Here is a 6,528-nt window from a genome sequence, read left to right on the forward strand (position 1 = left end):
GCAGTTGCTGCTTCAAAGAGTTTACAATCTAAATAGGCAAAAACAGGAAATCAGTAAGAAAGAAAAGAAAATGTTGTCATCCACACTTGATAGGCTGCGGAGGCACAGGATGATCACACCCCTTGCCGATGGTCTCAGTGGAAATTTGGGAATCAGACCCATATATTCAAAGTGTTAATCAAGTATTTTAAGCAAAAAAGAGGTCATGATATTTAGGCTCCTTATCCGCATCTAATAACTTAATGTGTAATAACTTCTAAAGAAAAATATCAGATTTGGTACTTTATTTGTCAAAGTCATGGTGGCAAAGAGTGACAGTATTTACTTATTTGGGGCTTCTGAGGCCAGGAAATTTACATCTCTGTGTGTCATATCACTCAAAACATACCATTTACTCTTTCCTAAAGTGAAAAATTCACTCACATGCACCAAACAGGATAAATGAAATCTTCCTTTGCTTCTTTTTCTGCCTTTACTTGCTTACTTCTACTTCAATATTTTTATTTTCTTCCATTCATTAAATCACAGTTATGAAATGAATAATAATGGTAGGATGTTCCTCTTAAGGAGCTGCTTCTGAAGTCAAAACCTTTCAGTAAAGTCCTCTAAGTTTATTCCCAGTGGATAAGGCTGGGAAAAATTACTTACAGACATCAAACACTCATTTTAATGAGAATTTAACAGCAAGCCCTTCACATGTTCTTTCTATCTAATGACAACCAAGTATGTCGGTTATCATGGATGTCAAAAGCAAAGGGGTAACTTCTATTACCTTCCTTCTCCCCCATTGTGATAGTTATATGTTAGGTTAATAAGGCATAAGCACTTTGGTAGAAGATAGAAACATTGCAAGTGAGACCCCCCCCACCCCGTTTCTAGCTTCACTTTGAGGGGTTCCTTTGACTGTCTAAGGAAGTGTGACATTTGTCAGGTTAAATACAGAATGCAGTTTGGTGATGGCCTCCACTTTCATGTCACTCATGTTCTGACAGCTTTCACTGGCAGAGAATTCACTGTTAGAAACATAAAAGTGAATTTAGTGCTGGCAAAAGATGTCAGTAACAGTTGTGGAAATCAAAATCTTCAATTTAGCCACTGCATAGAATGGGGAATAGCAAGGGAAACTCCTCCCTTCCCCCCACACACCCATACCAGTCCTTTTCTTCTAACTCTTGCCTTGATTTGAAGTGAGGGTTTCTTAATTCTTTGGAGGATTAATTGTTCATGCACAAATTCTGCCCTCAGCTGCTGTGATAACACTGCCAACAAAGGGCCTGGGTCACTATCTCTTTCCACTTTGTATGATCATTCACACCCATGCAAAGGAGATACCAAACACTATGGGTGAGTTCCCCGTATAGTAGAGCTCTACTTGACGTAGAGGAAAGGTAGGATTCTCACTTGATGTGGTTCTGCCATTCTGGCCACTTGGGCCTAGCATGAATTAGAGCAATTGAGGTGCAGCTTTAACTTACCCCAATTATATCTATCTATGTATCTATGTATATGTATGTATATGTATATTCCCAAGAAACTTTCATGACCCAAGAAACGCTATGTAATACTAATGACACAGAAGTAGTGCAACTCTGTATGGCAGGCACCCACTTTATTATCTTCCCACTTACTCCCTGAAAAGCCCCAACATTTCCTTTCCCTTCCCTACATTGGAAAAGGGGTTTGGGGCAGGAGGAAGTTAGGATGCCAGCAACCTTTACACCAGCTTTGTGCTGAGAGGAATTCAGCACCAGTCACCTCTGGGCAGAATACAACAATTTTGTGCTGTCTGAGTGACGCCATGTACCTGAGAAAGAACACAGCTCTGCTGGTCTGACTTGGCTATTTAACACCCACCTGATACTGTTATAGATGACTACACCAGTTCAGAGTAATACTGATGCAGGAATCTATGGGCTAATTAATGCTGTCTTCCCCCCAAATCATATCAAAATATAAGATCTGCTGTCTTCAATGTATAACTTGCCTTGTTAACCTTTTCTTCTTTCATTTTTTACAACAATCTTGAAGAGATAGAAGTTTGCATTTTCAATCTGTAATCTTTCTGCATATTTGGTATTTTGATCATCTTAAGCTGCTAGTTTATCTCCGGAGGAACAGAAACTCTCCTGATTATCTTTTACTGAAGCCTGAGATCTCCAAAATCCCAGCAAGCATGGTAGTTCCTTTGAATGTGTTCTATCTACTTAGATATTCATGCACTACCTGTCACTGTAGTATCTGAACACCTGGCAAATTGCAATTAACTTATCCTCACAACATCCATGTAAGATAGAGAAGCCTTACTATTCCTTTTTGATAAGTATGGAATTAAACCTAAGGAACCTGAAAAAATTGCCCCATGATCAGAAGCACACTAAAATCAATAAGAATCTTTACATGGACTTTGATGGTCTTTGGATAAGGCCCCAAATGGCTTGCCCTAGGTCACAGAAGGAAGCTTTTACCATAGTCAGAATTTAACTGAGATTACTTGAACTCCAATCCAGTGATTTAAATACAAGAGCATCTTTTTTTATTATTATTAAAACGGACTGCTTGAATAAAACACTCCCAATTCTTTGTCAAGGAAATATGTGTGGTATGGTAATAACAGACTCTTGTACAGAAAAAAGCTATTGAACACATTGCATTGAGAGAGATCGATGAGGCAACAAATTCTAATAGAACAGTAATAATGGGTGATTCAACTCCCTGCATATTGACTGATCAAATATCACATCAAACTTAGGAAAGTAAGTTCTTAGATCAGTGGGTCTCAAACTTTTAAACTTAAGGCACCCCTTTTTAGGCTCCAGGCACCCTTTGGAAATGCCAGCTCATAGTTTTAACTTATTTTTTGACTACAGACAAATAATAGAGCAATTCTGTTGGAGAGAACTCGGAAAGGCCACAACAAGTCAGAATGTTTTTATTACTATGAATGACTACTTGAAATCTCTGGGTGCATCCAGATGTGCAGGCATGTGCAGTTTGTGGCACCTCAAACCTCTCTGTGGTACTGTAAACTGCACATGGAAAATGTTAAAACATGCGCTGAACTGCAAATTTACAGCACAGGGCCAAAACTGGATTTCCCAGTAGCAAAAATTAAAAAAAAAAAAAAACCAGCACAAAAAGTGGGCAATGCATGTGTGAAAAGCATGCACTGGCACGCATGCACCTGGCTATAGAGCTGAGAGCAGCTGGTCAAGGGCATTTTGCCCATTGTGGGACAATTTGTCCTGCAATGAAGAGCACGTGCAGGGGCGTACACTGTGGCAATTTGCCCCTTGCACGTCCGGACATGGCCTCTGGGTTTATCCTGTGAATCATGCTTGCACACTTAACAGTTGTAACATTGTGTGGTATCCTGAGGCACCTTTGAAAGCATCTCAAAGCACCCTAGTGTGCTGCAGCACCTGGTTGAGAATCATTGTCCTAGAATGGCTAGTCCTAGGGCACAAAAAAAGAAAGTTCTCGAGTTACTCTTAAGTAGCACTCTTCGGCAGTTGTTTGAAGAAGTAACATAATTGACTTACTAACGAGTAATGAAACCAATATCATTAAGTTTAACACCTGGAGAAAAGTCATATCAAACAAGAGCACTGTAACATTACAATTAGAGAAGGGGATTGAAAAAAAATGTAATGAGCAAGAGTCAAGGAAAAGGAAATGGAAATGAAAGCCCATAGATTCAGTACAGCAGATATTTCCTACACACTGTCTCTGAGTCAAAGAAGGCACATGTTGCCTAAAAAAGAAGGAAAAAGAAAGGCAAACATGGGGATAAAACAAAAGAAAAATACAGTGTGGTTAAATGTTAAGGTTCAAGAGTATTAAGTACCCTCCAGAAAATGAAAATGAATCCTTAGTGCAGTGAGAAATGGGCAATATAAATTATGGCAAGAAAAAACACTGGATGGAAATTAAGAAGATTTGGAAGGTGTTTGAAGGTGTTTGATGAGCAAATTAAATACACAGGGATGTGGAAGGAAAAAAAAATCCAATTTTTTTTAAGTATATTAGAATCAGGAATGCCTGAAAAGAGCAACAGTGGGACTGCTGGACTGTCAGGGAGTAAGGGGAGCAAGTAAGGATGAGCAGGATTCTACAGAGACTCCGAACAATTTATTCACATCAATCTTCAACTCAAGAGATGTCGCTGTGATGTCTATGCCTTGCCTGTTCTTTTCAGGTGGAAAACAAAGCAAAACAAAACAAAACAGACATGTGTCTATCAGATATTGAGGCGCTGAAAGAGGAATGGCTGGCAAATTGATAAACAGAATAGCAACATGTCAGAAGGCCTGAATGGTTAAACATCCACAAGTTTGGCAGGCATTTAAAAATGAAGTGGTTGAGTTGATAGCAAAAATATGCAATCTCTCACTGAGGGCAGATTCCTCATAGAAGGGACTGGCAGGCAGCAACTGTTGTACATATCTTTAGGAAAGGCACTGGTGTGAGCTTAGGAATCATAGGTCAGGGAAACTTCCTTCACTTGCAAGTAAATGGATTGAAACAATAATCAAAAGTAGAATGATAACATACATGCACCTACAACATTTGAGGGGGACAAATTGGCATTGGTTTCAGAAAGAAAAGTAATGGTTCTTGTATACAACATAATTCTTGGAACACATCAATGACAAAAATAGATAACGCATAATTAGCTTGTATAATTTATTTGGGCTTTCAAGAAGTCTTTGACAAAGTCCCTTTCAAGAATCTATTACAGAAACTAAATAGCTGAGGGGTGACAGGTAAAGGATTGTCATGAATTAGAAACTGAGAGAGAGAAAGCAAATATTACAAATGAATGATCAATTTTTACGTAGTAAAAGGTTAAGGATGAGGGGCAATGGTTGTGTATTATAACTAACATTGCTTCTCTATTAATAATCTGGAAAAGACAAAGAAGATTAAGGTGGCACATTTGCAGGTTGACAAATATTGGTGTTAAAGAAGACTAGAGAAGGCTGAGGTATTTCAGGGGGAACTGACCAAGGTAGGTAGAGCAGTACTGTGATAGCAAATGAAATGCAGTGTTTACTGATGTGTGACAATGCATATGGAAGGAATAGTGTGAACTATTCGGACACATTCCTTGGTTCTATTTTAACTGTTATCACTAAGGAGAAAATACCTTGGCATCATTGTATACAGTTCTGTTAAAAGCTCTGTTAAATATGCAGGAGTAGTTAATAATAATATGATACAGAAAGAAGTAAATGAAGATTACTACTGAAAGTATGATGTCATTGTAAAATTATGTTGTAATTTATCCCCCAAAACGTATTCACTTGGTCACTAAAAAAAAAAAAAGTAGAATAAATAGAGAGAAGTAATTGGAACTATAGAAGAATTAAGAGGATGTGAAAAGACTTGGACTGTTTTGTTAAGAAAAGAGGATTAGAGGAGGTATTGTAGGTATAGATAAATAATAAATGGCATATACAAGGCAAATTGAGTGCTCCTATTTGGCCTTTGATACATGTTTTTTCTTTAAAAAAAGTAATTGCTAAACTCACTGTCATATGACATCACTGAGATCAAGAGTTTAGTGGAAGTCAAAACATTATTAGCTGTTTATATAGAGAATAAGAATATCTACAGTTAGGTTAGAACAGATGAAAGTTTTTGCTTCGCCTTAGAACAGAGATAAGCTTTTATGTTCTAGGGGTGTAAAGTAGGCATAAAGCTTCTTGCAAAACTGGCTACTGCAGTTTTTCTGCTCACTCCTGTGAAGCTTCTGGTATGGACTACTGTTGGAGACAGGATACTGGACTAAAAGAAACAGAGGTTAAACCTAGCATTGTAATTCTTCTGTTCCTAGGTTCTCTAACTGGATGACTGGTGCCATTTGAATAGGAGAATAATAAGTAGTGAATAGCAAATAATGTGTTTTCAGTTAATTATTCATACTAAAATTCATGAAACTTTGAGAAGTGTGAATATTTTCATGAATAAATCATTGGTCCTCCAACTATTCACAAAAAATGAATACCATGACCTTGCAAATACAAGTGAAATGAACTTGCCGCATTTATTCATGGAGATATTTGTGAATCACTTCATATACATGACCACTTCAGTTTTTAAGAGTTATGTTGTTCTGATCAAACGGATCACTGACTCCCCGATTTTTTGCATTGTTTTTCTATGGAAGCTAGCTGATTGAATACGAGATAGATGGATTAGAAGAAAGTGACTTTAGAAAACCTATTGCATTGCTTGAAAAGTGCATTCATAAGTATTTTAGACCTGAGAAATATATGACTTTTGACTGAAAGGGGCTTTATTACTTCCATGGTCAATTTGTGCTGACTTTTTCTTCTCACAGGCTGGAATAGATCTAAAAACAAATGTAGGACCAGATCCTCATGAAGCAAATCATCATACTTTCACTGTAGTCAAGGGGGTTAACGTGTATTCATGCCAGCTGAGGATATGACCTAAAGAAATTAGTATGAGATTTTTGTGAAAAAGGAGCCTTTGTGGGGGGGGGGGGGGGAGGGGGGGGGGGGA

This window comes from Gavialis gangeticus, unplaced genomic scaffold (assembly GCF_001723915.1).
Source record: "Gavialis gangeticus isolate Ggan-Ray unplaced genomic scaffold, GavGan_comp1, whole genome shotgun sequence".
NCBI lineage: Eukaryota > Metazoa > Chordata > Crocodylia > Gavialidae > Gavialis > Gavialis gangeticus.